The sequence below is a fragment of the Haplochromis burtoni genome, unplaced genomic scaffold, assembly GCF_018398535.1.
Source record: "Haplochromis burtoni strain Fernald_Lab_line unplaced genomic scaffold, NCSU_Asbu1 Contig_802, whole genome shotgun sequence".
Taxonomy (NCBI): domain Eukaryota; kingdom Metazoa; phylum Chordata; class Actinopteri; order Cichliformes; family Cichlidae; genus Haplochromis; species Haplochromis burtoni.
This window is the reverse complement of record NW_024583163.1, coordinates 83,936-104,077: the sequence shown is the minus strand read 5'-3', so window position 1 is coordinate 104,077 and position 20,142 is coordinate 83,936. Positions and strand designations below refer to the sequence as shown.

The 20,142-nt window shown below is 39.2% G+C and overlaps 1 long non-coding RNA gene across 1 annotated transcript in view; it reads left to right on the top strand.

Annotated features, from left to right (window-relative positions):
* Window positions 1–6,559: 6,559 nt before the first annotated feature.
* Window positions 6,560–20,142, top strand: part of LOC121812769 — a 28,275-nt gene continuing 14,692 nt past the window's right edge. Inside the window, exons 1-2 of the long non-coding RNA XR_006053306.1 lie at window positions 6,560–6,619; window positions 8,921–9,024. This is a non-coding gene — a long non-coding RNA (uncharacterized LOC121812769). The remainder of the gene's footprint in view (window positions 6,620–8,920; window positions 9,025–20,142) is intronic.

Here is a 20,142-nt window from a genome sequence, read left to right as displayed (position 1 = left end):
ACATGTTGTTTTGCCTTGAAGTTTGTTTATAATGCAATTTATTGTCTAGTATGGAATAGAGATGGACCGATCCGATATTACGTATCGGTATCGGTCCGATACTGACCTAAATTACTGGATCGGATATCGGAGAAAAATAAAAAATGTAATCCGATCCATTAAATATCACGAAAGCACCTCACAAAACTTGCAACACGCGTAACTCACCTCAGAACGTTAGCACGTCGGAGCAGTATGCATCACGTGATAGAGCGGCTGTGGCATGCGGGACCTGTCGGTGGTCTGGATAGCATTTGGAGCTTCGCTAGCAACCCGGCATTTCATCTCCGACAAAGTTATCCCCGAGAGAAGTAAAGCAAGTGTGTAAGTCCATCTCTGAATGTTTGTAAAGCATTCCCGTTAAGCTTAACAAGCGACTGCCTCTTCTTGCTGCTACTTCAATCATGAAACTGCTTAATGATCAGCTGATCGGCTTTTCTGTCGCGAGTCCGTCTCTCTTGTTTGTTTTTGGCCCACTTTGCACCAGAAAGAGGAAACCAGTGGATAAACAACAGCAGCACGTTTAAGCTTGATAAGCTGTTGTTAGAATTTATTTAATATTACTTTCTACACCAGGATCTTTTTCTACGTAGCTGACGCTGGTAACTGTGCAGGGGCGGATCTAGCAAAGTTTAGCCAGGGGGGCCGATAGGGCATTAACAGGGAAAAGGGGGCACAAAGACATACTTTTCTTTCTTATTCTCATTTAAAATGTCTAGCTTTTAATAAATAATTATCTGACACCCAAAGTTTTAATTTGATGTAAAATGAATAGAAGTCAATTACTGTATATAGTGACTATTAAGTCTAATATATATACCCTAGTAAGCTATAGTACTTTTTCCTTTGGGAAGGTACCATCTGTGCAGTCTGCAATTTTGTTGAAGAAAGATGTTGAATCTATTTAATATTTCTTGAAAAATAATTGATTTCTGTGCATTTTTTTCACACTGCATCAAATTAAGGTTGATTACGTCGATTAAGCATCATGAGGTGGAGCGTGAGGGGTGGTTCCCTATTTTTTATTTATTTATTTTTGTTGTTGCTGGGAGTTGGAACCCTATTAGTTAGGTTGCTTAATATTTACGCTAAGTACTCTTTAAAATACCAGAATAGGGAGGATGGTGTAGGTCTTAAGTTTATTAGATTGATCAGTATTGCTGAACTATGAAATATTTTTTTTTTGCATACAGGTATAACAGAATAGCTTTAGTGTAGTTGTTGTTTTAAACTTGAGTATGAACTTATACAAAATGCAGCAAGATTTTAAAAAAAAAGTTTTGTTGATTAAAAAACACTATATCGGATTCATATCGGTATCGGCAGATATCCAAATTTATGATATCGGTATCGGACATAAAAAAAAGTGGTATCATGCCATCTCTAGTATGGAAGAATACTTATCCAGTGTATTCACTTTATTTATAATTCTAATGAGTAAAAGTGTTTTTTACTTTTACAAAAGCATTCTTGAACAAGACACTTATAATAAACCTGCATTTCGGTAAAATTAAACTCTGTTAATTTATGTGTTTTGCATACCCAAGCAGTTCAACGATGCTCTTGTACACCATTCACCAAATGTTCATCAATGAACTTGTCCAATGGCCATGTTGTATTGACATTTCAGAACAATAGCTTTTGTTCATAGAGCTCAATATTACAGGATGAGCTGATAATATAATTACTTAAAAGTAATAAAAAAAACATGTATTGAACTTAAAATAACCTCAGCCCACACCCTTGTCTAAACAGCTACATGAATATCTGGACGAGCATTATTATGATGATATAGGAACAGCACCAACACAGGGATATCAAATTGTACCATTCAAACCTATACTATACCTGTAGCGTAGTATATGTTAAAATACTATAGGGTCATAAAAGTACTCTTGATAAATCTGAAAGTAATATTTCTATATCGTATATTGTTTGTGAGGTCTTAATAATATTGTAAATTTAAGCTTTGTAAAGCTTTTTCATAGAGAGACAGAAAAGAAATGAAAAAGATTGTCTACTTATGTTTCAAAAAGGGAAGAACAATTATTTGGCAGCAGGGGAATTCAGGCCAGAGGTGTGAGGTAGCCTGAGACAGCCTTTCATCGTTTCAGCATGGAGGACTGAAAAAAGTCAGATTTACTGATGAATTCAAGCGCCAGATATATGGCAGTGACAGAACAGTGTATGTAATGAGAGACACATTAGAGACTGACCAAGGAGAAGTATCACTCCATTTCTAATAGACATGCTACACCCACTGGCCTGCAGTCAGTTTGCATGGAGAAGGGGTTATAACTGCATTAAGATAAAGTAAGTAAGAATGCAAGCAAAGTTTAATTACACAGTGCTTTTCAAAGACATGTAGCCACAAAGTGCTGTACAACAAAACCGAGTAAAATAAAGGTTAGGGTTACACCCAAAGCACACCACTAATTTGTCTAAAAACTACTTAAAAACCAAGAAGTACTGCCTGTCCTATCACGTTCAGTGGGGTATTTTCTACATCTAATAGGTTTAACTTGAAAGATGCCTTTGTTTTCTTTCTAACCTGTATGTTAAACAGTGATGTCATGGCTTTAGTGCAGTCTGCAATATCAGACCACTCAGTCCACTCATTAGCACATTTCCAATGAAGGTATGTTTCCACCTGAATTACCTAAACGGATTCATTTTCAGTCCTCAAGTGTCTGTGCTCTTGCTCCTCTGTGCAGAATTAAGTGTATTGAGATGTCATTTACGATGCTGGACCCAAGCAACCAGCACAGGTCACAGAAGGACAGTGGACTTAAAATGAGATGTACTTGTAGTAAGTAGTACCTACGATATGTGTTCCAGAACCATGCGCCCACAGGATAATAGCCACCATATAGCTGTGATTTTATGAAATATAAACAACGCAGTCAAGGTGCTAGTCATGCTGCTAGAAAACAGCTCAAAACTTGAGGCTCAGAGAGCATGCCACTGGTGTACACAATCACCAGGAGAGAGACTCTAGCCTCACTGCAGGAGAGATAAATAGACAAGATTACTAATTACCAATTTACCTGCAGCTGTGACTGCAGCACTGTGCCGCCGCTGATGTCTCTTACCCAGACAGATACAAAAAACACACCCCACTTCCACAGCATTATCTGTAAATGAGCGAAAACCATCAGTGGCAAACAACCTATTTTGTGCCTATGCGTTAGAGAAAGGAATAGAAAGAGGCATCCAAATTTCCACAGTGTACATATGGTGAGTAGGATACTTGTTGACTGTACTATGAGTAGAGAGTGGGACTTAAATTATAATTTCGCATTGCTGTATAAAATTACTACAGATGGTCACGCTGACTTTGGAGATTCCTTCAAGTGCAGACTGAAGTGCTGTTGGGATAAATGAAGAGAATCAATACTGAGGCAAACTCTCTCAGCTACCTGTTTCATAAACCGTATCACATATCAAAATGTCCAATCTGATGTTGAACCTAAATTTGCAAAAGGACATACAAGAAAACCTTTGAGAAATTTAAGTGGTAGCTCAGTAGTACACTAGGAGACACTATAGGCTATTATGCTCAAACTGCGCCCTTGAACTGCATATTTGATTTCCTATTACAGCATTAGATCACAATATATGAACCACTCAATTTAACTTTTTATGTAGGCTCTTGCCAGTTATTGCAAACTGCTTTATAAGGCTTTAGAGCATCAACATATACAACAAAAATCAGAGAAACAATACATTCACAATAAACCACATACATATGTATACACATGTGCAAACAAGGTAGGGCGCAAAGCAGGGACGGAGCACTTTCTTTAGATGAAGGGTTCAGGTTTAAGCCTCAGTGATGACAAGTATTCATCTCACTGAAGTGTCCTTGAGCAAAGCAATGAATCTATACCAGGCTCAAGAGTGCACTTCTCAAGCTTACCCAGCAGTCTGATTTGCCTTTGCACAAGGGTAAGCAAAAAGAGAATTTCCATAAGGGGATCAATAGAGTAACACATAATAATTACACAGAGACCTTTGCCCTGCTTCTTGTTACCATAGGGACAAGCAAAAGATCTAGTCAGACAATTCTCTGTTTAAACCACTGCTCTGTAGCAAAGGGAAAGCCTGGTTGCATTTTACTCTCTACTTCTTAACTTTACCACAATCAACCTGTGGTCAAAAGGAAGAGTAATATTTTATTATTTTGGTACCGGGTACAAGCACGTAACAAAGCATGGAACACAATAAAAGTGATAGTTTAAAGCTGCTCTTTTAGCTGAACATGAAATCATGTGATGTCCGATGACGAGGACAGCACCTTTGAGAAGGTGCCTGGGTGCCACCCCATTTGTTCACAGAGAGAAGATCGCCGACCTTTCTGCCATACTTCAGGCAAGACTGGAAGCGGATCCAAAGTACAAGGCTACACATCACACACATCTGTGCACTGGACTTTATTCAGACCAAATGCCACCAACCCATATGACTTAGAGGTGGGGAAAAAAGCATTTCAAAGCTCTTCCAATGCCCCAGGCCCAGCTGCAGGCTTTCTTCTGTTTGTTCTAGACAGTGGCTGGACACTTTAAAACCTACTTGCTAGGCCGCTAGTTAAAGCATAGCAACATGAACATATTCGACATCTAGTGTAACAGCAGTATTTTAATATGCAAAAGTAACCAAATAAATAACTTATTATTAATATTAGTATTTTCATTACCTCGGCCTGTATTTTTCTGGCTCAGGTTGATGAAAAACAACAGATCCACCAGTCAAACAAGTGTTTTTTTCTTGTTTTATTTTTTCCAGGGCAGTAATGAGCCATGTTTTAGCCAGGCAGTTTCACTGTTATTCGCCAATAGACAGTAATCAGAGTCATTCACACCCACGCCATGTTGCCTGCAGGCTGCAAACTGGGGTCAGGCCTGATATACAAAAAGCGTCCTGTCAGAGTTGCCTCAGCAGTACTGAGTAGCTCAGCATTACCAACTTGCAGAAAAGCTTTTGGTTTCCTGCAGTCATCTTGCATTTGGGAATATCATTGTGTTTCACAAAAAAAGTTACCTTTCACTTCCTGTGCTCACTAGGTGATATTAAAAACACCTGCTAATCTGTGGAACCCACATTCAAAATTTCATATGACGAAAAAAAACCACCCAAATTTTATCTTAATTCAAAATCGATGACTTCCCAGTGGGCTTGGGTAAAAGGTCCCCTGAACGTTTTTGGACATATTACTATTTACAAGTGGAGCAAAATTCACTAACTCAAACAATATCTCAGGTGTACCTGACTAAAAATTTCTAGGTGGCACTGAGGAGTCATTGTGCACCTCCCATGTGTGAAATGTATCAACTGTGTAAATGTTCACTACACTTGATGGGTGTAGTAAATTTAATAATAATTTAAAAGCAATAATAATAATGCGCTGGTCTGGTATATTGCATTATTGTTTGTTGGGACTTTTCAGTCATTTAAATATTCCACATTTATATTTTGAGGGTTATATGTGAAAATGTTGTTGCATATTTGTTTGTTGTTGTTGTTTTCTTTTTCTTCTATTGGAAACATTGAGTAGCTTTAATGGTAACATATACAAGGCATATATAAAGAATGTTGAGAATGTTATTGAAGAAAAGTAATGTATTACACATTACTTGTAATTTTCCTTAAAAATAATGTAGTGCATGACTTAATTGCTCACCAGAAAAAGTAAATCTTTAAACTACTTATTACTCGTTGCCCTTTGAAATTACCTGAAATGCATGGTGTTATAATTACCAGTTAACAACATAAAGGCTACAGTCCTACATGCCAACACAAATACTTATCCTAATAAGGAGCTTTAATTTAGGTCTGAACATAAAGCTGACAACATAAAGCAAAAACAAAAACAAGCTCAAACAGACTTCAAAGTGATCGCCATGATGACTCTATTTTAGACACATGCTACCTGTTGAAGTTCAGGGTCTGCCCGCTGGGCAGCAATCAGCATTCACTCAGCTTGAACGTGACTCTGGGTTCTCAGCTAGCTTAACGTTAGCATGCTGTCTGTGCAGGTGCTTGCAAACAGCCAAATTTCTGCCAGCAGCATAAAGCGATGGTTTCAGTCCTGGATGCAATTTCCACTTTACCATCACACTCTTATATTAGTACAAATAAAAGCTGTATCCGTGTTGTGAAGAGAAAATTATTAGGAGGCAAAGAAACACAGACTCAAAGATTTTACATGTACATGGACGATGCCCCGTCACGGTCTGATCTGTTCTGCACCAATGTGTGCACAACAGATGTGACACAGAGGAATCGCGCGGGGCTGTCCGTACATCCTTTATTTATACTCAAACACTTTCACAACTGGTAGGTGTGGCATGTACAGAACTCAACAACAACTCCTTAAAAGGAGAGACCATTAGCTTATCTGTTGAAACAGGAGCTTATCTGTTGAAACAGTAAAAAGGCGTTTAATGGTCATATTCAGCAGTTTTACAACTCATAAGCTCTTCTTCCTTTAAATGAAGCTACAAATAAACATAACACAAAACTCAAAATCTTTCAACACCTGTACACCATTTTGCTTCTCCCATTCACAAACTGAATTCAGGTACAGCTGATTGTAGACAAGCCTGGTGTGTGGATAACTGAGGAACCTTTGCAATGCAAGTAACAACATTATTGTAACTTACCGAATTAGTACAGTAACACGTTACTTTATGGCGTTATGAAAAATGTAATGGGATTACAGTAACATTCTTTGTTATGCGTTACATCCAACACCGCATGCCTTCAGCCTGAACCTGTTCACTCACTATTTCTAATATAGTTTGTGGATTTTATATGAACTGTTTTACACTGTCTGGATAATATGCGATGACTGAATAAAGATAAATATTTAATATCAAATGAAAGAAAACTGACAGAAACATAAACTCTTGGTGAGTGGGCAGCGTGGTATCTGGCTGTTTAACCGTGGAGGTTAATTTAGTTCTATTAAAAAAATGACAAAAGTAAACTCTAACATTTATTTCCAGAAAAAATGATGTCTTTGTTTCTCTTGACAATAAACAGGAGACAAAGTCTGTACTTTTTACTGGAATTACACTTAAATTTATGAATAATGATCTGTCAGATCTGACCTCCCTGAGACAAGGACGCTTCCTCCTCAAGAACTCCGGGTTAACCTTTTATTTGATTGCCTCAGTGTTTTCAGCTTCTCCTGTAAATGCTGCTTTTTTTTCTGGGTCAGAAACAAGGCAGTAAAATGCTCAAAGTCAATAATTTTTAAGTGCTGATGAACAGTATTTTATTTTGTCACACCATAGAGTACACTGCAGATTGCAGCAAAAACACTCACATATATATTCTGTGGTATTTATAATTGATTGTAATGATAAATTCTAATACCTTTTTGGCATGGTTTTTAGTAAAAACAAGTAAAACAAATATGGCTTTAATGCCTCAATATACCTCAAATATTCTAAGCCACTCTAGTGACTCAAGATATCCCACGTTCTTGAGGGTAAGACCTTAAAGCAAGTGGTAGAATAGTAGCAACAAGCTGTAAATACAACACTGAGATCTCTTTAAAAGATTGGTGTAGCAACCAAGCTGCAGGCAATAAACAAACAAAAACAATGAGCTGAAGTAGGTTAGAAATAAAGGCTTCTCAGTGAGGGGAGTCGAGCTAAATTCAACACACCTAGGTCGGGGCTAATGACTCCCGGTTTGCTCTGTTTGTCTGTGTGCTTGTGTGTGTGAGTGTTTTGTGATGGTTGTAGTTTTGTCTGCATTTCCAATTCATATCACACCCTTCTTGACAGTGAAAAAGAGTGCACAACAACTATAATTGTTATAATTGATACAGCACCGGCCTATCAGAATTCCCTCCCATGTATCTCGCTCTTGAAGATGCAGACCAGTGGCACCTGCCTCAGGCGTTAGCAGTTACTGATGCAAGTTATGGTGTTACTTCAGTGAATAAAGTGAGTTTATAATGGGTCACTCCATTACATCACCTGGGGCCATGTTGAAAATACCACGAAAATGACAGGAGGAGAAAACGAGAGAAAAAGAGTGACACTTATTGTTATAGCCTTACTGTCCTCATGGCCTAAGGCTGCAAGTCACAGTTCTTCATGAGGACAATGACATGGTAAAAAGTGATGCCTGCATGCCTTTACATTTATCAAATTATCTTTCTGCGTAAAGAATACATTCCTTTAGGGTAGTGTGGTGTTGAATCTTCTGGGCTTATCTCTGTTTAAGAACCGGAGGCATTTGTACATAACAACTAAGGTTTCATCTTTAGTCGACTATCAGGTCACACACTCAAAATAGCAAATGTAAGAGCAGAAGTATGTGAAGAAAGAAAAAGTTTAGGTGCATTCACAAGTACCGCTGTCTGCAGTACTTCCTGCCATATGGCATACTAACACTAGTTTGTGTCGACTATTTGCACTCAATGGCCCCTGTCTTGGCTGCAAAGTTAAAGGGGCAGACTTTGTCAAGCACTAACGTCGTGGCATAATTTGGTATTACATGTAGAAAATAAATCTTTGGTCCAAGGCAAATGTTCAAGAACTGCAAATAATGTGGTAAACACAGCCAAGTGTTATTATAATCATTCAAAATAAGAACATAATTTACCATGTTTGAGTTCAGGCAGTACCGCCCTATCAAACAGCATGCGTTACACTTTTAAACACATAATACACATAATGTTTTATATGGAGCTACTATAACAAAAGTATCTGAAATAGGACAGTTTGTACTGATCAGTCTTTCTTTCTTTCTTTCTTTTATCCTCTCTTCTCATCTCACTACCTTAATTCATTGATTCATTACAAATGCAGGCTCTTTTCTCACGATGACCCATAACATCTCTAATTACGATCTTCTCCCACAGGGCTAACTGGCTGCCAGGGGTTGGAAGAGTTCACTGAACCTTCAAAGTGCACAGCTGTTATCTTTGACTAGTGGCCAAAAACAAAATTATAGCTTTGGTAAGAGGTGGGTATAAATTTAATCTATTCAAAGCTGCGTTGTGTTTATTTTTTACAATTTCTTATAAATCTGTTTGTCTTTACCTACCTTAAACATATTGTTTGACAATTTTTCTGGTACCCTTTTCCTTGGAATTCAGGAAAATAACAAAAGAAAAGAAAGTACTGAAAAAGAAATGCATTGTCTTCTCTGACAAAGATCACAAGCTGAACCCCCAAAAATATTCAGTCTCACAGAACCTTTGCGGTTTTAGTCAGTAGTATTTATTGAACTTCACCTTCTGCATCCATGCAGTGCATGAAATGGTTAGACTAAGGCAGAGTCCCGGTGCAGTACTAGGCTTGGCAGAATATGACAGGATGTTCAGGCTGAGCTGATTCCTTATGACTATTTCCACTTTAACAGGAACTGAGAAGATTCTTCCTGCTACCTTAGTGTTGCGTCAATTTCACATGCAAATATTGAAATAGTTGTTTCACACGTATACAATTCCCCTGAAAGTGTTTCCACAGAGTCAGAAGTGAGGGCTGCAGATCTATGGTGGTCTTGGCACATCAGAATTCAGTTTTATTCATCAGAGCTTCCTGCAGAGATGCAACGCAACACATTCACACTTATTGTTTTTCCTTCCTCTGTTTTTTTCTATTTATATGAGCTATTAATCAACAGTTTATTCGTTTTTCTTTTGTTTGTTTATTTGTTTGTTTGCTTCAATCAAGAAACTGGCAAACTTGCAACAGCAAAATGATTAAAAATTGTTTTTTTATGGACACATAAAAAAATATCTTTACCATTCCATACCATTTAGCACCATTTCTAGAATTACTGTTCAAGCTGAGTGAATGCTGGCGATAAGCGAGTTTTGCACACTCTCATCATCCAAAAGACGACATCCAAACACAAAAACTCACAGCCAGTCCTTGTTTAGTGGTGTCAAACTGGCCTAAGTTTCTTTGATTTTTGATTCTCCCTCACTATTTTAACTTAATCGTGTTAGGCACATTAACTGCATGATGTGCTGTCACTAAAGATTTTCCTGCTGTTAAGAAGACATTGTCATCAAAAGTTCATCAGAGTTAGGCAGTGCACAAATCTTCTTGCGTTTGCTCCTGCAGCCAACAGCGCGCTGACACATTTTCAGTAAGCCGAAGTGGCTTTAGCAAGGCAGCTTCTCATTGTTTATTTGAGGGCATGCCAGACTAGTGATTATGCCGGCCTCATGCAACCTCATGCAAATTTGTAAAGTGGTGATGCAGATTCATAAGGGGGAGAAAGTACTTGTTAGCCAACAGGGCAGTTCAGACAGTTCAGGTCTTTTCCGTGGGTAGAGTAATTCCCCTTTGGTGTGGACTCTGGGTTTTGTAAGTTTCAGGTCAGCTGAACACATAGCCTGTCCGCAAAGAAAACAAGTCCACTGGAGCTCGTAGTACAAATCAATTTGAGACCTTTTTTGAGGAAGCGTGTTTTCTTTTTTTTTCTGCACTGCTAAACCAGATTTTAGCGTTTTTTCGACCTTCCAAATCCCACTTAAACCACGGGTTAACATGTCGGTTCATCAGTATGGCTAATGTAAATTGCTGAGTAAGCAAAGCAGGATACCCTTAAGATAAAGCTTCTGCTTTCCAATAGAACATTTATAATTGGCCTCAAACAAAGAAAATTCACCTTTTTAAGGGTAAAATCCATAACCCATTTATATTATTGGTACTATGTATATAAATGAAGGTGTGCTGTATTATCTGGCATGTAGGTCTCCATGGATCATGCTTGTTTGTCCAGCACATCCCACAGATGCCTGGTTGGATTGAGATCTGGGGAATATGGAGGCCAAGTCAACACCTCAAATTCACTGCTTTTCTCCTCAAATTATTCCTGAACCATTTTTGCTTTCTGGTAGGTCGCCTGCTGACAGAGGTAGGTGGTACATGTCAACGTAACATAAATGGCGGGGAATGAGATTTCCTAGCAGAGCTTTGCCCAAAGCGTCACACTGCTTCTGCCAGGTTGCTTTCTTCCCATAGTGCAGAGCTTCCCAAAGTGCAGAGCCATTGCGGGGGGGCGCAGTATGAAAAGGGGAAAAAAACGCTTGGACACTGCTAGCACGGGGCGCCCACACAAACGCAAAGCAGGAGATGAAGCATCGCTGAATAGGTTTCCAAACCAACTTCATTCTAAGCCAAAGACTAGAAAATATGGTGAAGCATATCTTCCCTTTGGCTTCACCTGCACAAGTGCCGAGGTAGGTCTCCCCTGCAGAATTGGTTTCCCCTTCGTCGGGAGCAGCGCCGGGCTCTTCAAATCACGGATAAACAGTATCCCACATTCTTGATTTTTAGTTCACAAACACTTCTTGCAATGACTAACTACTCCTGACATTTTGGAGATGTTAGCTCTGTATACAGTAAAGTCCACTGTGTATTCTGACACCTTTCTATCAGAACCAGCATTAACTTCCTCAGCAATTTAAACTACAGTTGTCATGTGTTGGATCTGGCCAGTCTGCACTCCCCATGTGTATTAGCGAGCCTTGGCTGCTCATGTCACCCTGTCACTGCTTTACCACTCTTCCTTGCTTGGATCACTTTTTATAGATACTGACCACTGCAGACCAAGAACACCCCCAAAATACTGCAATTTTGCAGATGCTCTCACCCAGGAATCTAGCCACCACAATGTGGCTCTTGTTAAACTCGCTCAAACTCTTATGCTTGATCATTTTGCACATCACAATAACTTTAAGGCAAAAACTTTTCACTTGCTCCCCAATATATCCCATCAACTCGCAGGTGCCATGATTAAGAGATAATCAGTGTTATTCACTTCACCTGTCACTGGTCATAATGTTATGCCTAATTAATAAGGTAAAACAGGTGATAAGGCCTTTACATACCAGACATGTAAAATCCCTGCGAATATTTAATGCATTAAAAATATTTTTTGGACTCACCTATTCTTAATGCAGCCCTTCATACAGACCATGTAATTTCACTGGATAAATTTGCGGCATTTATTTTTTTTAGACCAAGTTTAATTTTTCAGATCTGAATAAACAGATCTGACCAATCAGATCACTGGATTTGGCATCAATGCACTCAAAGCTCAAAATGCGCATCTCCACTGAATATACAATGATACACATATAGTTAAATAATACTATTTACCTCAGACACACAGCTAGATGCCGCTCCGGGTCAGCCAGGTCTTGGAAATTACTTCTCTGCTTCCTCAGATGTGGTCCAAACTCTGCCAACAAGAGCTCAAACTGCTCCACTGGCATCCTGAACGTGCTGAGTGTTTAATAGCCATTATCAGATAAACACTTTCAGATTTTAAAACTAGCTTTACCAAGGGGACATAAAAAGATGTATTAAATGCTATCCTTATATGCCTTAAACCTCTTTCATTTTTTTCTAAACTACACACACAACAGTTTTGACCTCTTCATGAAGCTCACATCATCACCTAACCTTTACGAGATTCCACTTTCTTTCTGTATTTATTGTTAGGTTTGATGCTGACTGAGCAGCCCCCATTTCTGTCAAACATTTCATGCAACACAGTTGCAAGTTCAACAACAAAAGACTACTAGATAAAGAACTTTTTTTCTATGTGATTCGTACAAACTGGGTCTAAATTTGGTGCATCCTTTGGAACAGTTCTAGGTACGCTTGAATAGGGGGTGACATTTAAACAAAGCACCCATGGGAACCCAGTGCAGAGCCACAAACGTTATGGGAGAAAGGATCAGGCTTGTAGTTTATTACTCCCACCAAGAGCGTGACCTGAGTATGTGGCATCTACACGTACAGATAGAGGGATGTGCCTTCTGGTGTGTATAATTAATTCAGAGTGAGAGGATTATTCATGATGGATAACAGTTTGTTCAGTAACCTCCTCTCCACCACAGCTGCATGTGTGTCCATTTTGCAGCCAATCACAGAGCCAGCTTTCCTGATGAGTCTATTCAGTTGGTGTGACCTGCTGCCTCAGTAGACCACAGCAAAGTACACTGCACTTACTGCAACTGAGTGATAGAAAATCCCCACTGCTTTCCTGCACACACTGAAGGATCTCAGCTTCCTTGGGAAATAGAGTCAGTCGGTTCCCTTTTTGTACACAGCCTCTGCATTGGTCTTCCAGTTCAGCCTTTTTGAACACCCAGGTACGTCTGCCCCTCCACCACATCAACATCCTGTCCCAGGATAGACAAGGGCAGTGTAGCTGTGCTATTCCTTCTGAAGTCGATCACCATCTCCCTGGTCTTATTCACATTCCACTAGTGCTCTGTGCTCCTCCTGCCCATCACTGATACAGCCAACCTCTGCAGAAGCATCAGAGTATTTCTGTAGGTGGCATGACCCAGAGGTGCACAAGGAGTGCATCACATTGTATTTTACTATCATTTTATAGTAATGGTAAATAAAACTGGTTTTGTTTAGTCACACAAAAAAAAGATCATTTTATATGGAACTGAAAGAAAACAAATACTTGAATTTGAGCTGCCGTTAAAGCAGATACGAGGCTGTTCCAGTTATTCTAACGTGAATGCAGAATGAGCTATGCCCACAAAGGAGGTACAAAAGATGAAAGTGACTGTGACTTGAATAGTCTTATTTTTAATTAGCACTGGTACAACTATGTGCCCAGTACAACTAACCCCGTCTTTGACAAATTACATAAATGCTAAACATCGCTACCAAAGCTTGGAAATATTTGTCTATATTGTCAACTATAGACGGTGACACACAGGTATTTCAGTAGTATTGCCACATTTGTCTGTAATGCTCTTGGGGATGGCTTTAAAATATGCACTAGACTGAACAGTAGTCTTAAAATACATTATAAGCCCGATGAAGCTCTTTGGAGGAAGTTTGAAAGACCAGAAAAAGACGAATTTACATCTCCTTCAAAAGTGTTCAGGGATTGATCATTTAGTGGTTGAAGTGAGACGCGGTAGAGACAAATCTTCAATGAGTCATGTTGAAGTGAATATATTTTAATGCAGGTGAATATGTTATGATACTGTATATAATATTTAGTTAAGATATTGCTGCAAGCATATACATTTTATGTGTCCTTTATCACTTGAAACAGTTATTATATCAATAAGCATGCTCTGTTGTACTTAAATGGTGACAAAATCCGTAATACCATTATTGAGCAGCAGTGTTTGTTTGTTTTTTACGAAAAATATCAATTAAATAATTAAAAGTAAATTTGTTGAGTGGGGCGGTTTGCATAGTTGGTGTCTACCTGTCCTCCTAAAGGGATGGGTCACTGCAGCTCATTACAAAGATTTATTTTGAGCAAACACCTTTATCGTATAAAGAGGTATCTTTATTCTGATGGGAGTGAAATTGTTTGAGAAGTAAATGAATTATCTGTTTCCTATGCCATAGAAAGACCTTTGTGTGATCGTCATTGTGATCAATATATCAAACATGGAAATGTCAGTAGGATGTCAATACCTCAAGCAGAGCTCAAGAGGCTTGTAGATGCAATGCAGATGTTCACTTTATGTTGGCATTGCCTTTAATTTTTTTTACCAATTGATCATGTGTTGTTAAAATCATAGTACAATGCCACTAGATATCATTCTAAATCACCAGTACATGCCCATATGTCCATGCCACAGTATTGTCTTGTTGGTTTAGTCCATTGTCAGGTGGTTGTTAAACAACATGGTGTCGTTATACAATATCATGCATATTTCAAGTTTTGGCAATATTAATTAAATGGCATTGTTGTGAAGTTAACATGACACATTTGCAAGGTGTCATAGGTGCATAAACTCTACACATGCGTCACCTTTCGCCTGTTGGAACGTGGTTGCTAGGCAACATAATGATGTTATAATATGTGATGCAGATAAGAGCCTTCAGGAGCCTAAGATGTACCTGTGTGCTGCATTTGGTTGCTCATCTCCTGATCGTATTGTGAGTATCGTATAGGAGTATGCAGAGAGACAGGCAGCGATTTCATGTATTACAGTAAGATTAGTAAAGACTCAAAAACTTTCTCAATCTAGGCCTCAATTCATCCCCACCCCCATTAGCACATCAGAACAAAGAAGGAAAAAAATCATTTGATCCATGTAAGTAAAGGCCTCTAAAAATCACAAACCCTTAAAATCATCAAGGCCAATTTAAAAATGTGATTTTTACCTGACTGCACCTTTAAAGGAAACACATTTTTTTTACAATATGTGTTATATATTGCATTTAATGTTTACATTGTTACTGAGAGTGCCCCTCACATAACAATGCAAAAGATATCATCTCCTCAGTGTGACCAAGGAAAATATAACATTTACAATATTAAATTTGTTAGAATTCAGTTACTCTGTCTTCTTTTTCTGTAACGTATAAGTACTGCTTTATGTAACATATCTTGACAGGTGTGCCAAGTTTTTCTTTTAAACCCACAGTATATAACTCAGGGAGTCAAAAATGTGATAAAATATTAAAATGTATACATTTCACCTTGTTCAAGGGCAGGGTGCACAGGGCACTGCTGAAAGTGGGCTGTGTGTTTGAAGCACACACACCTGAGCTGCTGGGGGGTTTTTTTGTTGTTGTTTTTTTCTGCATCTACCAGTCGTTCTTCCTTTTCTTTTTTTGTGGGAATGGGTATAACAGGGTCTGTGCTGACCCTGACAGCAAAAGAACAGCCTTTAATAACAGACATCTAACTCTGCAGGGAGTTTCTGTTTGATTTCATTGCTCGAGGCAAAGCTGTCTGAATATTACCCAAACTCCCCCTGTGCCATGGCAGGAAGCTCAATCTCACTGTCTTCATTCTTCATATTTTTATTGGCAGCAGGAAGACTCGGGTTGTGGGTGAGTAGAGGTGTGCATCTGTGTGCTTGAAATGCATGACTTGGAAGAGGTTTGGCTGAAAAAGGTGATGCACTGCTGGTAAGGGTCATAAATCTGGGTGTGTGCGCATCCGCATGTGTGTGCAAATGGTATGGTGCCTTTGTTACTAACCAAGCTAGCTGAGTGATCAGAATAAAAACATCTCTCGGCTGTCCTTTGACCGCAGAGGTCAGGCGCCGCGGTGAAAACTCTGTCCTGAGGCAGGGCAGTAGAGACATTGTCGGGATCCGAGCATAGCAGGCTAGCAGCCAGCCTCATAACAGCACTGCTGATTTGTAGCGAACTCCCCAACCGCAATCACCTCATCAATCAAGGCTGCAGCTCTGCTGATGGAAACACAAGCACTCAGAGATCCTATGCCCTCTCATGCGATACACATGCCATTATTGCACTCGTATTTTATTTATGCCCACTAACAGTTTTACGCCCCAGACCTTGGGGATGATAATGTCCGTGTAGCTATAATTCTAACATGATTTTGAAGGAGAAATCAAAAAAAAACAAAAAAAAACACAGCTGTGTTGCCAGGGAACCATTCAGAAACTTTTGAACAATTAGAAATATATGTGTGTGTAACAAAGTGGTTAATGGGCCCTTCATGACAGATCAATAGCGCTAAGATGTAAAGAAATGTAGCCCTGCGTGGGCTACGTGTATTTGTGTGTGTGTGTGTGTGTGTGTGTGTGTGGTAGACTCCATTGTGGTGTTTGATTGGGCTGGGAGTAAGCCTTTTCATGTGTAATAGCTATTAATGACACAGTGATTTTTTTAAAGAGACAAAATAACTACCTGTAATTTTTTTCCTACCAATAAGCAATTTTACACCCCCTGCTGTTTTGGGGTTTTTTGAAGGTTCAAGAAAGATTTTAAACAGAGGATGTGGTGTAGGAAAAAAAGGTGAAACAGCTGGAAACTCATTTTCAGCCGTCTGCGCTCAGTGCCAGTAGCACTCAGGAGTCCCTATCGATATGAGGCTGCGAATGCAGACAGTTTGCGTGTTCCCAGGAATGCCAACTGGCTTCGGAGGCTCCCACAAGACCTCTGGGTTTGTCTGATATAGTTGTTTAATAATCTAAGCCATTTTAAAACAGGAGGACGTGCGGGAGATAAAGTACCTGCTTTGTTATCAATACAAGACAGGAAATCACTTAGCGAATGGACTACCAATGAGGCTCGCGCACTGAAAGCTACATTCATCTTTGCAGTGTTGTGACACACAGACCTTATCCGCATGGAGACTTTGAAAAGGCTGCTCCTTCCCCTTTAATTTTAGAAAATACTGTCAGGAAACATATTTTCACATCACTTTTTTTCTGCTTTAAATAATCAGCTACAGTCCAGATAAATTAACAACAGTCTAGTTTGGAAGCTCACAAACAAGCTCCCAAGTCGCCGGCAGGCAAAACTATTAGACGTTAGAGTAGCTGACACGCTGTTGCGTTTGCTGTGCTCATTTCTGTTTGCAAGCGTGTTCACGGCTAAATGAAGATGTTTGGCAATAATCTGATTGCTAGTCTCTTACTTGGACCTGTTTACTTCCACTCTGTGCTTATTTAAGCAGATGGTGGGATTCCAGGGCAGCAAAGGTTGACACGTAAGACAGCAGACACTGGTGTGAAGTCAGGGAGGATGTGGCAGTTTGCTGCAAGACCGTGGGCTGTGTTTATTTCTCTTATTGAATCTTGAAGCCGAATTATTTCTTGAGGTGGGACGGAGTCGGTGTTGTTTTCATTTTCATTTTGTGTAAATAAAATACAGCTTTTGAATTGACTCATGCCTTCCATCTGAATTTGCCCACATGGGGTGTTAACATTGCACAAACCAAATAAATATGCAAGTTGCACTGAACCTGTCACCAGAGTGCAAAAAAACAAATAATATTTTTTTAAAAAAAATAAAAATCCAAAGAAACTCTAAGCAGCACATCCACAGCCCTGATATGTCTTCATTTTAGGATTTCTTTTTTTCTAATATTATATCAATTTTCTACACTCTGGCTTGGGCCATGAAGTTATGAGAGAAAATATCTGGGTCCTTGTCTGAGGATTTATTTCAGTTTTCTGACAACCTGGGCAGTTTGAGTACACTTGATTTGTCTTGAGCTATTTTCTGAAAATGGCTACCTTTGGCTGCAGGGGTTGGCAAGAGTTTTAAAACTCAGTCTTAAAGAGTTCTGAGACGCTGTATAGGGAGAGCAACAAAGGAAGTAAAGAGTTTCAAAGCTGCAGAATGACTGATCCATCTTATCTGAATGGGTTCTGCATAACGAGCACCTTTCACAGGTTATACAGATTTACATAAATCCATCTTCACATAGGAGGAAAAAAAATCACTTGAGCTCCATAACCCCGCATTAAAACGCCAATTATAATATAACCAAAATGTGACTCAGTGCTGCATATTTAATCTAATGCACTCTTCAAGCACACGCTGTTGGATTTGCTTTGTTTTTGACCAGCGTTCAGCCACGATAAATGCATTTCGTTCAAGAATCCGCTCGCTGATAATCTGCAGCAAAAAGAGAAATAAATAAAAAATCACGGAGTAAGGTTTTCTTTTAGCTTTCAGGTACTCTGCAAATGTTCCATTAACATTTAAATATCAGTTTTTACTGTCATTTTGATTCATCACAGCGAGGCAAGATCAGGTTATCATCGCGGTAGAAATTTGCCTAAAGCATGTGAGACATCAAGTTCCCTTATATTTTTTGCCACATGCTGCTTTCAGTAGCTGGTGTAGAAGAATGTGTTACGAATACGTTAAAAAGCTTCCACGTTTTAAAAAGCCCCTCAGTGGATTTTTCAAATCGCGCGTTATTTAACAAAATATGTCATCGAAACCCGATTTTCTGCGGATTACGATGCAGAGTTCATTCTGAACTCACTGTGTTAGTATTTCTGTGCTTTTCTTTAAAAAAAGTTTCAAACTCAAGGTGTCAGGGCGCACTTTGTCCCAACTTTCTTATTTACAGCAGAAAAAAGTTCTCTTTCCCTAGTAAACTCATCGCCTTCTTGTTACATCTTTTCCAACTTTGTTTGAAAAGGTGGTTTTACCACACATGGCACCTTTATTCACTTGTTTCCCTCCTTTTCTGAAACTACCATCAGGCTGCCTCTTGATTTTCTGTGTGAGGTAGCCTGCTCTAATGAGAGCCCAGCATCAAACTGCACACACATACGAAGGATCACAAGTCATTTACTACTGAGAAATGTAACCCAGAGCCGAAGATCAATGTCTAACCAGCAAAGTTCTGCTGTATGACATTCGCGTCAAATGCAAGTACAAAAAAGGCACACACTGAAAAATTTAAATGTATGTGTCGGGCTATGAGTGTTTTAAAAATGCATGTTTTACAGAGAGCGTTAAGCCTGATGGGTAATAAATACATGCAACACGCTATTAAAAATGCATCATTTTGTTCCCCTCAATTCCACTGTTCCCCTCGAATTGAACAAAATGGGGCACCATTTGTTATTTTATGCAACATATTCCGAGTCTCTTTTACCTTCAGCTTTAATAACACACGGCGTGTTGTTTCAGGAGTCTCTCGATCTATCTCGTGCATTGGCAAGCACTTCCATGTCAATACTGCCAATTTCACGGTTTAAAATGTAGAAAGAGCTTCTGTTGTCAGTGACAGAGGGGGGGGTCACGTCCGCTTTGTTTATCCGCGGTTGAAAACCTGAACTTGTAGAAGTAAATGTGAAATCACCGCTCATGAAAGATGTGAATATCGCATTAATATCACAAAATGTGTTATTTTGTGTCAAAGCCGCACTTGAAGCAGTTGCTAGCAATGCAGCATAAACATACTGAATTATTCAATCTATATTATACAGCACAGATTTGGAGATTTGGGTAGGGGGGGCTCTATAGTTGTGTAACAGAAAAAAGAGAGAATACATCAATCAACATGTCCGTGCCTTCATATTTCAGCACTAGGTGTACTCTTAATTGAAAAAGAAGTGACTGAGTTTGTTATTGAAATGAGAATAATTGACATACTCCTGAAGAGCAGGCGTAAGCCGTTAATTCAATAACATGGCAGATTATGGGGGGCTTAGATTCCTCCTTGGCTTGGAGTGCTCCCAATGGGGAATGGATCCATTTGGCCTGGAAAACACGTTGATGGGAGCAAATAACAGCGTCTAATAAAGTCACAGCAACCCCCCAGAGGAGTTAAAAAGGCACACCAAATCATATCTATCAGACTGTATTTCCTTTGCGAGAATAAAAGTGTCTAAAG